This window comes from Phascolarctos cinereus, unplaced genomic scaffold (genome assembly GCF_003287225.1).
Source record: "Phascolarctos cinereus isolate Bilbo 61053 unplaced genomic scaffold, phaCin_HiC Scaffold_726;HRSCAF=1367, whole genome shotgun sequence".
Lineage (NCBI taxonomy): Eukaryota > Metazoa > Chordata > Mammalia > Diprotodontia > Phascolarctidae > Phascolarctos > Phascolarctos cinereus.
The window spans coordinates 79,542,110-79,559,771 of NW_027556098.1; the positions used below are offsets into that span (position 1 = coordinate 79,542,110).

The 17,662-nt window shown below is 38.6% G+C and overlaps 1 protein-coding gene across 2 annotated transcripts in view; it reads left to right on the top strand.

The window, feature by feature from the left end:
* The first annotated feature begins 4,135 nt into the window (after positions 1–4,135).
* The window catches only part of KLHL15 (kelch like family member 15), a 61,445-nt gene continuing 47,918 nt past the window's right edge, over positions 4,136–17,662 (top strand). Inside the window, exons 1-2 of one of the 2 annotated variants that reach the window (XM_020989877.2) lie at positions 4,136–4,245; positions 4,904–5,190. The gene's annotated coding sequence lies outside the window, so the exon portion shown is untranslated. Of the gene's footprint in view, positions 4,246–4,740; positions 4,794–4,903; positions 5,191–17,662 lie in introns of those variants that run through there. The other variant, XM_078146623.1, reaches the window with a different exon arrangement.

Here is a 17,662-nt window from a genome sequence, read left to right on the forward strand (position 1 = left end):
TAAATGTTAAAGCACTATATAAATTTGAACTCTAATCATTACTGCTGTTCATCAATAACACCAGGGTTAGCAGGGTAAAGAATGCCAGTTACTTTATAAATGTTAGCTATTATTATCATCATATTAAATACCATAATATGAAAACCACCCCTACTATTGTTTAAGTTTTAAACTTTAACCACCAGGGGGTGTTGTTTGTCTTTTGAGTGAGGCCCAATGACATCCTGATGTTGGGGTCAAGGTACATCTCTCTCTCTCTCTCTCTCTCTCTCTCTCTCTCTCTCTCTCTCTCTCTCTCTCTCTCTCTCTCTTTGGCAATTGGGGTTAAGTGACTTGCCCAGGGTCGCACAGGTACTAAGTGTCAAGTGTTTGGTTTGAGGTCCTCCTGACTTCAGGGCTCTATCCATTGTGCCACCTAGCTACCCCCAAAGTACATCTCTTCCCACTGTTGTTCATCCTTCATTCTAGTTCTGGAAGAGGACCAGTGATATCATGAGACTGATGTCTTGACTTTCATGTGAATTGGATTTAAGTGAGGCAGATTTGCTGTCTCTTCCAGAGTCATTGAAATTCAAAGGCAAGACAAAAATCAAGATGATCAGCAATGGCTCAGGATGCAATGTCTTTGATGTGTGGCCAAGCTCCAAGAACTCCATAGCACCCACTTCTGCCAACTTCATGACCCATTGGAACAAATTGTTTTCATCTGCTCATTCTGATGGAAGAAGTTTCCACATGCTTGCAGTAGACATCCCCCTAATGGGTTTGAGGCCCCTCTGTTACCCTCAACCTGGTTTAGCCCTTCTGCTATGTCTTCTTGCAGCCACAAGTGAGAGGTGGGTAACAGGTAGATATCAAAGGTGGATGAGCAGCCTTGAAAAGGGCTCAGCAAGCCCACACACAAGAGGTGCTAGTTTTCTTTGAACACCCCATACACCCCTATCAGGGGATATAGCTTCCAACTGCCTGACTTTATTTGTTGATGAGTCAAATGCTGGCAGTCCCATGCTCACTTCAACAGTTGACTGCTCCCAGCAACGCCAGAGGGTAGTGTAGTTCTCTCCAGTTCTCAGAGAATTAGTTACTTCTATACTCAGGAATGTGCTGGAGCCAGCTCAAACAGGCTAGAGAGAACTGATTGTTAAATTTTCATTGTGAGCATTATACTTTGGAAATGTTACAAATCAGGGCTTGAGTTATTGTTTTGTTGATTGTCTAGAGTCTCTAGACTTAAGAAAGTGATAAAGAAAATGTTAATAATGCAGATTAATCTTTAAAATGTGTCACATGTACATTTCCTCCCAGATCCAGTTGTTGGAACATTTTTGAGCACAATCCTATCCTATACCTTTTTTGATCATAGACATATATAGGTGATATGGATTTTTTAGATTCATCCAATTAGACTTTTATGACTCATGGTGCTCCCACCCATCAGAAAACTCTAGGCTTGTCCTTTCAATGACATTTTTATGGACTTCTTACACACACACACACACACACACACAACACACACACACACACTATGATAAAGCCAGTCACACAAGGAAGTATATTGTTCTTTTCCTATATGGAAAAAAAGTAACACCAAATATATATAAAAACAACTACTGTGAGGACTGAAAGCTCATAGCTCACCTCAAATCTCGTCAACCAGTGCTGTAGGTATGTCCTCAAATTCAGGAATTCAAGGAACACAGTTCAGATGCTTAAATTTAGACAGCATCCAAAGAAAACACAGGCATGTAAGACAGTTTAGGGACTTAGATTTAGACCTCCTCAATTCAGCTGTTGTTGGTAGGGGCAAAGGTAGGTATGGTGCAATGTTGGTAATTTGGAATCAGCCACTTAAGAAGTCCCCAACAGCATAGCACTGGAGAACTCAGTGGAATCCTCCCTTTCTCACTCACTATGATGCTGGCTAGAGCAGGACTATAAATGGTTTTCCCTCTACCTGACACTAGCAGGTTCCAGGGAAAGGCTTTGCACAGGAAATGGTTGGCCCAAGTTACACAGTCCACTTCCAAGAAGTCTGGTAAGAACATAAACAAAATGCTTCTCCCTCCGCTCCATCTTCTAAAGTCCCCTTTCTGTTCTTGCTTCTCAAATTTGAACATAGTCTATGACCTAGATCACTTCCATCTCATGTCTATTCCTCTGTTGTCTTAGAAGCCCAGAGGAAGCTCTGTGGGCATACTCAACCTTCAGGGGGTGAGAACTCATCAGTTACAACACCTAATGTAATTGTTCAGTTGTTTTACAGGAGGTGGTCTTGTTTGAGCAACAGGCTGGTGTCACTGGATCACAGAGTACATGGTAGGGAGTAAGAAGTCTGGGAAAGTAAAGGATTTTATATTTGATCATAGAAGTGATAGGGAGCCATGGGAATTTACTGAATTTTGTTTTTGTTGTTCAGTCTTTTCCAGTCATATTTGACTCTCTGTGACCCCATCTGGGATTTTCTTGGCAAAGATGCTGGAGTGGTTTGCCATTTCCTTCTCCAACTCATTTTACAGATGAGGAAATGGGGACAAACATGGTTAAATGACTTGTCCAGAGTCACATACCTAGTAAGTGTCTGGGGCCAGATTTGAATCCACTTCTCCGTGATTCCAGGCCCAATGTTCTGTCCACAACACCTAACACCGAAGTGTTAACCAGAAAACTTCCAGTAACAAATGAAAACACAAAGTAGAGCTATTTCCTTATTTCTAAAATGAAGGTATTAGACTAAATACTAAGGTTTTGAGGTAGTTTCTTCCTCATGCCTTCAAACTGGGTGCTTTTTTTTCAGTGTGGTATGGCTAACCCTTCATTATTTATTTTTATTTTATGTGGTCTGTTTCTGCAAAATGTATGTTATGTGTATATTCTTTTGGTCTGCTGAAAATTAACTGTTGTTTGCAATCTTCCTAGGGAAAAGTAATATTAGGGTCTTTTAAAATTGTTCATATGATTTCATTTTACCTGGATGTTTGCTTATATTCTAAGCTTATCTGAGAAGTGAAAAACCCAAATCCATGGCATTTATCCTTTATGTTTAATAATAACGAATCTCTTAATGTACTTTTGTAGTATGAACACTGACCTCCAAATATTTTCTTCCTGTCCTTTCCTTCATTTTTCTAGAAGAAAACTAATATTAGATTCATAAAATAGATGCATATTGCAGTTTTATATTTCTGAGAAAAAAACGGAGGCAAAGAAAAATCGACACTTTTTAACAGCTTTAATTAGAATCTGGGTGTTGATATGTAAATAAATATTGATTGTGACTTGCCTACTCAATATATTCTGAAATTTTCTGCCATTTTCTTTTGGCGCAGATAGAAATGAATAGTGTTTTTAGATTGCTCAAATGATTTCTCTTAATGGTGCATATGTGCCATTTTCTATAAATTATCCACCACTGGGAGATGTACAATGCTGAACACGTAATTGTTGTGCACTAAGCCGAGTGGAAATGTGATGCAATATTTCAATGCAAGTTGCCTTATAAAAATGATGTCATTTAATGCAGGTGTAATCACTTTTGAAACACAAGACTGCGCCCATCCACCCACCACCTCCCCCTTTCTCCTTCTGCCTTTCTCTCACACTCCCGTGCATGTTGCTAAAAGGGATTTTATACTTGTTCCTATAACCCGAACAGCCGCTTGTCTCTTCGGTACCCGTAGGGGGCTACCCAGTGTGGAAAGACAAACCCCTTTGCCCACTTGCACAGGAGCCAAGGGTCCGGTGCAAACACGTAGATCGTGGTAGCATCCCAACGAAAACAAACGTTTGTTAGTTTTAAAGCCAACGTAGAGGCCCCTAAGGACTCTACCCAGACGGGGCTCAGCAAGCAGTGAAAGCAACAGTGCCCCTTGGAAAGGGTCACTGGCTCCAGTCCGACATCCCGGGATTCCCCAGGGATCTGGGCTGGGGGTGGGGGATGGGGGCGACCCGACCTTATTTATTTGATAACGGGTCATTAATTACGACGGCCTTTTACAAAGGCCCAGAAGGATAGGAGCAAAGAGGATATGGGGGAATCGCAGGCGGGGACTTGATGACGGTATGATACGTTGGCCGGCGCCAGCCCAGTCCCATCTGCTCAGGGTCCGGTTACTCCTGAGCCTGGTCAGGTTAGTGCTTCTGGCCCACAGGTGGTGGCGGTGGCGGCGGCGGCGGCGGAAGTGACGCACGCGCGGTGCCCGGCGTTAGAAAGAAAGATGGCGGCGCTGGCGCTGGACCAGGGGGAAGGTAAACACCGGTCAAGGCTGCTGTTTTTGCTCTGGGGAAATTAATCTATCTTCCTTCCGACCTCTTTCACAGCCTCACGGGCTTTCCGGGAATGGAGGAGTGAAGGGGGACAGGCGATGCCTCCCCTCCTTCCCTCCTGCTGTTCCCCACCCTCTTCCCTTCCCCCCTCCACCCGTCGCGGGTTTCACCCTGGGAGTCTGTCTCCGCCGCGGAGACGGACGGACCGAGCGGGCGGGCGGGCGGACTGAGCAGCCGCGGGCCGGGGCAGGCCCGTTCTTGGACAGGGCCCCGCGGCGGCTGCCGCCTTCGGTTCGGGCCCACACTCACGGGGGGTGGGGGGGGGAAGCGGCAGCGCGGGGAGGAGCTCGCTCTCCCGGCGTGGCCGAGCCCGGACCCCCGAGGGAGGCGCGGGAGGCGCGGGGACAGGGCCCGCGCTGCTGGGGCCCGGGCGGGCGCCTCCCCTTCCCGCCCCCCCCCCCAGCCCCGGCCCCTCCGCCCCCGGCTGCCTGTTAGCCTCCCCATCCCCCCAGGTTGGGTTACTCTTGCAGGTATTGCCGTTATTGTCGTTACTGGCCCCTCGGAAGCGATGCTGGTGTCCCCGGGGCGCGAGGACGTGGGGGGGACACCCCGGGAGACTGAATGGTTTGTTTATCCCCAGGGCAGGGACGGCGGGGGCCGCAGCCACCCCAGCAGCCGGCGCGCAGGCTCCCCCCCACGCTGGCCTCCTCGAGGTGCCCCGGCCCCGTCCTGGAGGGAGGAGCCCCTCTAGAGGTGTGAGGAGGAGGAGGAGGAGGAGGAGGAGGAAAGGGAGCCGTCTTCATGGCTTCGACAGCCCTGAGTCTTCCCTCTTCGGCCGAATCCGGGGACGCCAATTAATACCAATGGCGGAGGTGCTTTTCCTGATGCAGACGCCAGTCCACTCGTAACTGGACCGAGACCACCAAGGTGGGTATCCTGCCTCACCTGCCCGGGCTTTGAGAGATGAGTTAATAGAAAGCAGGAGCTCAGGGAACCTCAGTGGCTCTGCCCTTTTGAAATATTTCTGTAATAATCTTGTTAGAACTAGATTTCTTAACTGTATTGGATTCGTAGCTTCTGTTATGTTCAGGCTTAAATTTGGCATTACCTTTGTGTTCATTAAAATTGTTCAGAAATTCTTTTGGGCTTATATTTCCTGTTAGGAAAGCACTTTTTTTTAAAACCAAAAGCCCCTAGCTGAAGAGTAGCTTTTCTTAGGAGTGATGCAAAATTGCCATATATATTGAAATGATGGTTAGTAGGAAGCTTTTTAAGTGTATTTAAATTCTAAAAGATATATCTTTTTCCCCTCTTTTATTTTGATATTTTAATATATAGGAAAGCAAAGTAATGTTGTGTAGGTAGGTAGTAAGTTTTTGCTTGACTTTTACCTCATAATCATTGTCTCCCATAATTCCACCTTTCCTCTCTGTTACAGCCAAGCTAACTTTCTTGGTGTAATCTGAATTTAATATTTCATCTCTCACCTTTGTGCCTTTCCACAGGGTGTCTCCAATGACTGAAATTAATTCTTTCTTAACCTTCAGCTTCTTAGAATTCTTAGTTTCATTTAAGACTCACCTCACATGCCATCTCCTATAAGATGCCTTTACTGATTTGCCCCTTCATCTCTCCCGGTTGTTTGTACCCTTGTAGCCTTAGCACAGTGCTTTATATATAGTAGCTACTCATTAAAATTTGCTGACCAAACTGAAGTAGCCGATTAGCTCTGATGATTTTTAAAAATTTAATTAATTTCATAAAAAAAGTCAAATTTTCTCTCCCTATCCACTTATTCTCCCCATTGGGGGGAAAAAACAACACCAAAGCAAAATGAAACCTTTGTAACAAACATACATAGTCAAATAAGACAAAAACAAAAAAACCAACGTTGCTTTGGCCCTGTTCAAAAATTGTGTACCCCATTTGGCACTTTTGGGTCCATCACCTCTTCACCAGGTGGTAAATAGCATGCTTTCTCCTTGGTCCCCTGGAATTGTTGGTCACTTCCTTGATCAGAATTCTTAAGTCTTTCCAAGTGGTTTGTCTTTATAGTGTTGTTATTGGGTAATTGTTTTCCTGGTTCTGCTCACTTCACTCTGCATTAGTTCATACAAGTCTTCCCAGATTTCTCTTTTTCATCATTTCTTATGGCATAATAGTATTCCATCACATCCATATATGACAATTTGTTCAGCCAGTAACCAATTGCTGGACACCCCCTTGGTTTCCAGTTCTTTGCCACTACAAAAAGAGCTGCCATAATAGACATTTTTATACATTTTTGTCCTCTTCTTTCATTAATCTCTTGGGGTAGTTTTTAGTAATGGTATTGTTGGGTCAAAGAATACATACAATTTAGTAACTTTTTGTGCATTGTTACGGAGTGCTTATCTGAATGGCTGGACCAGTTCCAAGATCCCCCCATTAATGTGCCTATTTTCCCTGCAACCCCTCTAATATTTGTCATTTTGCTTTTTTGTCAGCTTTGCCAAATTGATGGGTATAAGATGAAACCTCAGAGTTGTTCTAATTTATGTTTCTCTAATTATTAGCAATTTGGAGTATTTTTTTAATATGGCTATTGACAGCTTGGATTTCTTTCCTTGAAGTGCCTTGACTCTATATGCTGGGGAATGGCTCTTACACTTATAAGTTTGAATCAGTTCCTTATGTATCTTGATAATGAGACCTTTTTCAGGGAAAGTTGCTGCAAAAAAAATTCTAATTATTTTTCTTCTAATCTTCTCTGCATTGGTCTTGTTTCTGCAAAAACTTTTAAAGTTGTATGTAATCAGACATGACACTTTATAATGTAAATTTTAATTATGTCAAGCTGTTTTGATGATGTGAACTATAATTAATCTTTATAGCACATTACCTTTAAAGTACTTTCACATTTGTAAGTAAATTTTAAATTTTAGAAAATAACTTTGTTAGTAAAATGTCCACAAAATGTCTCATTTTGTCTGTTTTAAGCAGACTGTTGTTGAGTCATTTTTCAGTTTTCTGACTCTTTGTGACACCATTTGGGGTTTTCTTGACAGAGATAACTGTAATGGTTTGCCATTTCCTTCTCCAGCTCATTGTATAGATGAGGAAGCTGAGATTAGCAGGGTTAAGATTTGCCCAGGGTCAGTACAGTTAGTAAGTGTTTGAGGCCAGATTTGACCCAGTGCTTAGCCACAACACCTAATACAGCTAATGCTGCTAGCTGCCCTTACACAGACTAATGGTCTGTACAAAGGGCATCATTACACAATCTGAAGGTGCTCTTGTTTTATTATATAAGTAGTGCATCTAAACATCTTTAATATAGAAATACAAACTAATAGTAGCTCACATTTTTTTATAATGCCTTACAATTTACAAAGCATGTCCCTCTGTTTTATAAATGAGGAAATTGATAGTCACATCCCTAATTAGTTTTAGAACTGGACCTTAATTAGTCCTGTTCTAAGTATGTACATATATAAAGAAAAATCCAACTCAACAAAATGTACTAGGTAGTTCTCTGTCAGGGGTCAGCATCAATTTGGCTTGTTTCTTTTATTTACTTCAAAACAGATTCACATAGGGAAGGCATGTAAAAATTAGTAAATTTTTGTGGATCAAGTTTATTGAGCTTGATTACAAGATATTATTATATATGTTTAAATCCCACAAACATAATAGTCATTTTATACTTAACCAGAATAGTATGTGTAGTTTGGAGTGGTTAAAAGACAAATTGATTCATAAATTGTTATAAAGTGATATGTAGGGTGAATGTATTGTCACTTTTTTAAAGATAAAAGATAAATTGTTATTTAAATCTTTTGTTAATTTCATAACTTTTCTGTTGTCTTAATCCCGTTTTGTTTCAAAGCATTCTGTGGTGTTTTTAAGAGGCAATAAAAATATTTTAAAACCATTGTAAATTTATAGTATTAGAATAACAAAACACAGGGCCAACTACTTAAAGCCTTAAAAGACATAAGATATGTTAATTTAACATCATTGCCTGAATGTAAAATTTCCACAAAAGTGTGGAGATAATTTTAATGTTAGAGACCCTCTATGCCTTTCTTTTTGTTCCCTGAAGCCAAAACCTGGGATTTTTTAAAAAAAATTTTTGGCTAGGCAATGGGGTGTGACTTGCCCAGGGTCACACACCTAATTAATGTCAAGTGTCTGGTCTGAGACCAGATTTGAACTCAGGTCCTCCTGACTTCAAGGCCAATTGCTCTATGCTTTGCCCCACCTAGCTGCCTCTTAAAACCTGGAAATTATTATCAGAACTACTCTAATTGATTATTACAAGATTTCATAAGGAATAATGAAAGACGGTGTTGTACAGTAGAAAGAACATTAGATTTGGTCAGGTGACCTGGGTTCATGTGTTAAATAGAAACTTTGAGTATATTACTGCTTTGGGGTTTTTTTTGAGCCTCAGTTTGCCTATCTGTTGATAATCAAGTTAGTGAATGTAAACATTTTGTGTTCATAAAATGCTACTTAAATGTGAGCAATATGATTAGTTAACAGAAGTGGTTTTTGCCTCTTAAAGTTTTGTTTGCTACAGAACACTTGTTCTTTGTTATAGGGCTTGAAAACCTTGCATTTCTTAAATGAAGAGAAATGGAAGACAAGGGTGTTACAGAATTAAGAATAATTGAGGCACTGTGACATTTTAGTCATCAGTGTTTTGGATACACACATACCTGTGTGTGTGTGTGTTGTACTGCTTGCTGTTTCAAAATCTTAAGAGAATTGATAATTATATTTCAGTAGTGAAATTGTTGACTTGCTTTTTTGGTTTCATTAGGATATACAGCTTTAGGTTAGAGGAACAGGAAAAGTCAGCAGTATTTTCAGAATTGAAAGCTTATTGTTTAATTTCATCTGGTTTAACTGCTCTGTAATTTGCACTGAAACAAAGAGAACAATAAGAAGTCTGCACTTTACCTCTAACTTCATCCTTGACTTTAACTGATTAGCTCAAGCCAAGGCTTTTCAATCTGCTTACTGGTAATAGATTTTCTTTTCTTTTTTTTAAAAATTAGTTAATTTTTAACATTCATTTAAAATTTTTTTAATGAGTTCCAAATTGTCTCCCTCTCTCCAGCCATTTTTCATTTATTGAGAAGGCAAGCAACATGATTAAGTAATCGATTTTCAAAAGTAGACCTGTGTCAAATCTTAGTTTCAGAGATAACACATTTTAATTATTATGTCTTTTGTGAAAAATAAGATCTTAACTAAGTGTTTCTATTTTTGTTGGAACATAATTTATAAGATTTTGGTATTTGTTCTAGCTAGTATTCTCACTGGATCTGTTCTCTATAGATTATAAAAAAAGCTACTGTTGTTGAGTTGTTTTTTTTTAAAATGACATCACTGTTGGAGTACTTCTAAACTTAAGAATGAGCAATCCTATGTTAGATAAGAGGCTTTCAGTGCAGAATATTCTAAAAACATTTACAAAAAAATTAATAATCATCAAAAATATTCAAATATCCAAACAAGAATTTGAATAAACCAACATTATTTATAGTTTTTATTTATAAAGTTTTAAAATATACATACACACACATTTTAAGAAAATCATCCTAGTTTTTTTTCCATGACTTTGCATCAGTTTTTCTTAGATTTTGTGGTTGCTGTTATTGTTTATGTAGCTGTAATCATCATGTCTGTTTTAGGAGAAAAATCCCAAAATATTAAATCTTTCTCAATTGTTGTAGTTTCCATTTTGATACTGGCTTCTAGGTTTGTTTTAATGGAGAAAATTATTTGAATGCTCAACAGCAAAAAATTAAACTCTAGATTGTAGTATGTTATAGTGTGAAGAAAATTGGAGTCAAAAGACCTGGGTTAGAATCCTGTTTCTGTCCTTTTATCTGTGATGAGAATTTAATTTCTCTAAGCCTCAGTTTCCTTCTCTGTACAATGGGAATAGTAATGCTTGTATTAACTACCTTACAATGTTACTATGAGAAAAATTCCGTATTAACTATAACATAAGGAATAATCTCCACCAGATCCATAATCTCATTCATGTGGCTATTCTCCCCAATTGTAGAAATTCCAACTCATTCATACCTGCTTATTCTATAGCAGGTAGTGTGGTACAGTGGAAAGAGTACAGGCTCCGGATTCAGAAGAGCAGGGATCAAATCTTGCCTTAGAAGATTATGATCTAACAGACCTTAGGGAGGTCACATCCTTCCTGGGGCCCAGTTCCCGTATCGGTAGAAAGGGAGGGGATTGAAGTAGGTGACTTCTGAAGTTCATTTCCCCTCTAGATCCTAATATAGTAATTTTTTTCTGGGGAAAATAAAATTTTTGTGGCAGTGTCTGAGAAACCAGCTGTTACACTTGAATAGTATAGGGTTTTATATACATTTAAAAGTGAATATAGAAAGAATGTGAATGCTTCTATAACCACTGCATATGAGCTTATTTTTTGTTAGTTTTAAAATTTCCTACATTGTTATAATTGTGGCATTTGGGGTCTGGAATCAGAATATCAGCTTCATAACATAACATCATAACATTTGAATCCTCTAATTGTCCTCATCCGTTTTCCCTCATCAGACTTCTTACCTTATTGGTCCCTTGTGAGTTCTTGCTGTTAGGAATTTCTGGGATATAAATAGCAATAATACTTTTGAAGGGTAGTGAAAGAGAATGAGATTTTATTGTTTTGTCATCCATTCCTTAAGAATATAGTTATTCTCTTTACTTTTTATTAGATAATTATTCATGTTTAGTGAAAGTAGGAGACTTTCCCTTAGTGACATGCTTATTAAAGCAGGAGATAATAATAGTTTCCTCTCAGCTTAAGGTTAAAGGAATTCACCTCACATTTTGTAATTTAGCTGCATTTTTTTTTTTACTCTTGAGGAACCACACAATTGGGAATTCCAAAGACAAAGTGTGGTATTTTTCCACAGCAAATTACATGTATAGATTGTAAACCACACAGTTTCTCTTAACCAGTTAAGTTTTTCAAAAATGAGCATTTAAAATATCCATCTAGTTGTTGAAGCTACTTTCTAATTACATTCTTAAGATTCTGTTTAAGATTTTTCCTCTTCTCCCACACCTCTCATTAGCTTTTTTCAAAGTGACTTTAATTTGTAATGCCCTGACAACTATGTAAGAAATTTCATTTGTTTCTTTAGAAATTTTAATAGCAACAATTTGATAGGTAGTTCTTTCTCTATTAATATATTTTTTGAGCTTGGTTATTTTTCCTGTCCTTAAGGATTTTGTTCATTATTTTTCTACCTCTCCCTCCCTGTGTGTTCATACACACACAGTTATTATTCCTTTTACTATTTCTTTCTGCTGAGTATTGAATCATAGGGTTTCAGAATGGGAAGGGGTTGTAGAGATTGCCTAGTGTTAGTACAGATGAAGTATTACTACAGATGAAGAAACTGGCCTACAATGTTACATAATTTTCCCAAGACTATACTAACTTTGCTAGTTAGTAGCAAAGGCAGGACTAGAACCTAGGTCTTCCGATTCCTATACCAGGGTTTTTTCCTGCTGTATCATGCTTTTGGTGAGCACAGTGCTTGGCTTAATAACTGCTTTTCATTGATTCATCATTGTTGCAACCCGAAGTCCTCATTTTTAAAAAAATAACATTCAGAGTAACAGTCTCCAATCTAAATCATTTGGTTGGTTGTTTCAACACAGTAAACATTTTCTTTCAGAAACAATGTTGTTAATAGTGGTTAGTGTCTCAGATTAACCCAGTAAAACTCATTTAACCCATGATGTAGCTGAAATATATTTGCTTGTAAAGTTAAAAGTTTCAGTGGTACCCTGGGAAGAAAACTGGCTCTGGAGTCGGAGGACCTGGATTTAATTCTGTCCTCTGACACTGTGACCTTGGTCAAGGGACTTAAATTCCCTGGGCTTCAGTTTCCTCATTTGTAAAATGAAGCAGTTGGACTAGATGTCCACTGAGGTCCCTTTTAACCCTAGATTTGTCAATCAATCAGCAGTCAACAAGCATTTATTAAGTGCCTGCTATATATTAGCCACTGTGTTAGGGAATATAATTTTTAACAATTTTTTTTGGGGGGGGAGGTTTCTTTTTCTCATATCACCATAGTTATCCCAACTGTTCCTCTCCTTCCTCTTCCATCTCTTTGAGAACCCCATATAACAAATAGTAATGGGGGTGGGGAGGTTCGAGGGGGGAAAAGTCAGTGCAACTGATTGATACATTGAAAAAGCCTGAAAACATGTTCAATGTGTAATACCTGTGGACCACCACAAAGGGGTGTTCTGCCTTGCCTTTATAATTTTGTTGTATTTACTTTTTTTATTTTTGGCATGTTATTGTTCTTTCCACTTACATTGTTGTAATTCCTGTGTATATTGTTTTCTTGGCTCTGTTTACTTCTCTACATTCAGTTCATATAGATCTTTTCATATTTCTCTGTCACATATAATTTCTTATAGCACAGAAGTATCCCATTAGTACCACAGTTTGTTTAGCCATTCTCCAATTGATGGGTATTTGCTTTGTTTCCAATTCTTACGGAATCACAAAAGTCCTGTCACAAAAAATATTGCTATAATTATTTTGGAGTATATGGGGACTTTTTTCTTGTCAGTGGCTTCCTTGAGGTATAAGTCCAGTAATGGTATCTCTGGTTCAAAGGGTATAGACATTTTAGTCACTTTATTTACATACTTCCAAAATGTTTATATCATTTCATAGCTCCAACAACAGTGTATTAATGTAATTAAAGATGAAACATCAGGGTTGTTTTGATTTACATTTCTCTTATCACTGGTTATTTGGAGCTGAGGATACAATTACAGAGAATGAAACAATCTCTTCTATGCTCAAGGAGCTTTGATTCTATGAGATTAGATTATAGTTCCATATACTGATTTGTGTAACTATACATATACAATTATGTATATTCCTTTGGGCTTAGGATCTTCTGAAAATCGGCCACCAGCAGTCTCAGTCAGATGACTTTGACACTCATACTAGGTTATAAATTCCTTGACAACAGGAATTGGCTCACACATCTTCATATCCTTAGAAATGTCTGGGGATACCTTTAGTACGGTTGTTGTTGTTTGTCCTTTGTTGTTGACTTCTAAGTGAACTAGATTTGAGTGAGTGAGGGCTATGCAAGGTCATCAGCCTCACTTTCTCCTGCAGAGTCATTTGGGTCCAGTGGCAAGGTGTAGATAGGGTGACTGGAGATGGCCCCCTCCTTGTATACAATGGGTACTGATTAGTGGTTGAATTAAATTCACGTAAATATTTTATTGTTGTTGTTCAGTCATTTTTCAGTTATGTCTAACACTTTGACTCCATTTGGGGTTTTCTTGGCAAAGATGCTGGAATGGTTTGCCATTTTCTTCTCTAGCTCATTTTACAGATGAGGAAACTGAGGCAAACAGGGTTCAGTGACTTGCCCAGGGTCACACAGCTAGTAAGTGTCTGAGGGAGGCCAAATTTGAAGTCAGGAAGATGACCTGATTCCAGCCTTGCACTGTCCATGGTGCCATCTAGCTGCCCCCAGATAAGTATTATCAACATCAAATCAATTTTTGGTGTCTTAAAGAATATGAGTGAGATGAGGAAGCAATTTACCAATATGCTTGTATTGTGACTACCTCTTCTCCCGCTCCCCAGATGATTTGGGTTTTTTAAAAAATATCATTTGTTGTTTCAGCAACCCCACTTATTATTGCTGGAGGGTAGGGCAATAGAGCACAGTAGGGAAGGGAAAAGACTCTGCAGGTTTTCTTATATCCAAGGTGGTTGGGATAAATTAAATTTATCTTCTAGACTGGAATATGATGTGGGAATTAGAACTATACCACAGAGCTTCCTTAGTAACCTAAAATGGCTTCTTCTTTGGGAAGAAGAAATAAGAAATCATGAATGAGGTAAGGGAACATATAAAAAGGTCAAGGAGTGCCAGTGTTTTTGCCACCTCCATAATTTTGTCTAGGGCCAACCCTGTGTACCTACAACTTTGTACACCAAAAACCTTTATCAAGGTATTTCAGATGCCAAGTCACACAGGTGTTGAAACTATTGATAAAATCATCATTGTCTGACAATATGGCTACGAATTGGACTTAAAATTATAATGAAAAACATATAAAAATAAGTAGTCTCTATTTTTGGACTTGAGAATTGGTCTTAGGTTCAAGTAATTTCAAATCTACAAAATTTTAAGAAATTTTATTTTTAATTATGGAATAAAACACGCATTCAACAAAAAAGATGATTTTACATGAAACTATAAATCTTCTATGCACAACTTGCTATTCCTTACAAATTTATAACAATTAACATGTAAACTACTTTTTTTCCTTTTTTTCTTCCCTTCTCCCTACCCCCCAGCCCTACAGATGGCTAATTGGTGGGTGGGTGTGTGTGTGTGTGTGTGTGTGTGTGTGTGTGTGTGTGTGTGTGTGTGTGGGTGTGGGTGTGGGTGTGTGTGGGTGTATGTATGTATGTGAAGTTATTCTATACATCTATTTATCCTTTCTTTTCTCTGGATGCAGATAGCATCTTTCTTATGCCTTTTGTAGTTAATTTGGGTATTTATAATAGACAAAATAAGTTATTTGCTCAAAGCCATTAAAATAATATTGCTGTTATTGCATACAATGTTTTCTTGGTCCTGCTCATTTTGTTCTTCATTATTTCATGCAAATCTTTCCATGTTTTTCTAAAATCATTGAGCTCATCCTTTCTTATAGCACAATAGTATTCTGTCACAATCATATACCACAACTTGTTCTGCCATTCCCTAACTGATGGACATTCCTGTAATTTCCAGTTCTTTGCCACTACAGAGAGAGCTGCTATAAATATTTTAGAACATATAGGTTCTTTTCCTTTTTTCCTGATCATCTTTGGAAACAGACCAAGTAATGATATTACTGAGTAAAAGGATATAGGTCATCTAATAACTCTTTAGGCATAGTTCCAGATTACTCTCCAGAATGGTTAGATCATTTTACAATTCTACCAACAATGAATTAGTGTCTCAATTTTTCCACATCCTAAGGCACAAGTCTTGTCATCATAGAGATTGTAATCTAATAGTAGGATTAAGACTTGTACACAAACAACTGTGATACAAAGCAGAATATTATAGATGCAAAGGAGAGGTACAGTCTTCTGAGAAATTAGAGCATTGTGTAAGGTCTCACCTCAGGAGAACAGGGAGAGCTCCATGAAAGAAGTGGCACCTGAGTTAGACCTTGAAGGAATGAATTTAGAGTTGGAGAGATAATGGTATTCTAGATAGAAATCTGGAGCAACTCCATTCTGGGCATGGGGGTGGGGGCAACAAAGATGGGAGAACTTAAGGTGAGAAGATGGGAGAATGAGGATGGTAAGAAGCCCAGTTTGTGTTTAATAGTAGAGGAAAGTGAGTAGTATATTAGAATAGAATATTGGAGCCAAATTATAGAGTGCTTTGAATGCCAGGATAAGGAATTCATATTTTATTTGGTAGGCAGTGAGAAGGCACTTAACATTTTTTAATAATGGAATGAGATGATAGAATATTACATTGTGAAATTTAAATTGGTAGTATTGTGATGGATGGATTGGATGAGGCCAAGATGGAGTAAGGAAGATCACTTAGGTTGTTACATTAGAGAATCACAGAATTTGAGAGTTGGAAGAAACCTCCATCTAGTCCAACGTATACTTGAAGAAATCCCCATTGTAACATGTTTGACTAGTGGTTGTCCAACCTCTTTTTGAAGACCCTGCAACATCTCCAGGCAAGCCATTTCACTTTGGTACAGCTTTATTTGTTAAGAAGTTTTTCCTGGCATCAAACTTAATTTGCGTCCTTGTAACTTTTAAAAGTAAGATAGGAAAATTTTGTTATCAAATATCTCTGGTAAGAGTCTGATATCCAAGATGTATAGCAATATATGTATGTGCACACACACACACACACACACACACACACACGAGATCAAAAGCCATTCCCCAATAGATAAGTGGTCAAAAAATATGAATAAACAATTTTCAAAAGATGAATTACAAACTTTTTACAGCTATGTGAAAGAATGCCTCAAGTCACTAATAAGAGAATTGAAAATCAAAGCAAATTAGAGATTTTTCCTTACAACCAGCAAATTGTGTAAGGTGACAGAAAAAATGGGAATAGTCTGTGTTGGAGGAGTTGTAGAAAGAAGACCATATTGCTACAACATTGATGGAGCTGTGAATTGGTCTAACAGTTCTGTCCAAGCAATTTCTAATTCTAAGACAATGACTAAAATATCCATACCTTTTAATACAGAGATCCCACTGTTAAAATATACCCCAAGAAAGTTAGTGAAAGGGAAAAAAGGTCTCTATATATTCCAGAATATTTATAGGAGTACTCTTTTGTTTTAGCAAAGATCTAGAAACAAAGTAGATGCCCCTTGAGAGGCAGCATGTGAGATAGATCATGGGTTGTTATTGTTTGTCCTTTCTCAGAAGAGGACCATGGCATCAGGAAGGTGATGCAATGACTTGCAAGTGAATTGGATTTAAGTGAGAGAGGGCTGTGCCGTCTCACTTTCACCTCTAGAGCCATCTGGGTCCAGTGGTAAGATATAGATAGGATGACTGGAGATGGCCCCTATTCCCAATATTAAGTGCTAGATCATGGGACTTAGATTCAGGAGACCTAGGTCAAAATCCTATATTAGATCTGGGTGCCTTTTTGTATCTTGTTTTCCTCGTCTGTAAAATGAAGGGTTTGTATTCAGTGGCTGTAAGATCCCTTCTGGCTTCATTTCTACAATCCTGTCATTGGAAAATGGCTAACGAGTTGTGAAATACGAATGTAATAATGTGTGTGTGTATGTGTATGTGTGTTATCTCCATCATTAGAACATATGCTGTTCGAGGGCCAAGACTACTTCACTTTTTGTTTTGTATCTCAGCACTTAGCACAGTGGTTGGCACATAACAAAAGATTAATGAAGTCTTATGGAATGATATGAAGAATAGCAATTATGAAGAATCCACAGATGTGTAAGACTTGCATGCAAGAACCGTTACAAAGTGAAGTGAGCAGAAAATTATATGTACAGTGAAAAGACCAACAACAAAATATTGAAACTGAGTGTATTTAAACTGAGTGCTATAATGAATAGGTGAAAAAACATTTATTTACAAGTGGTTAGAGCTTATTGTTGTGTGTCCTTCATTCTCGTAGAGGACCATGATATTAGGGAGGTGATGCCATGACATGCAAGTGAATTTGGATTTAAATGAGGGGGAGAGCTGTGCAAAGTCACCGGCTTCACTTTCTCCTCTGGAGTCAATTGGGTCCAGTGGCAAGATATAGATCAGGATGACCAGAGAAGGCCCTGGATGTAGTGGGAGATCTTG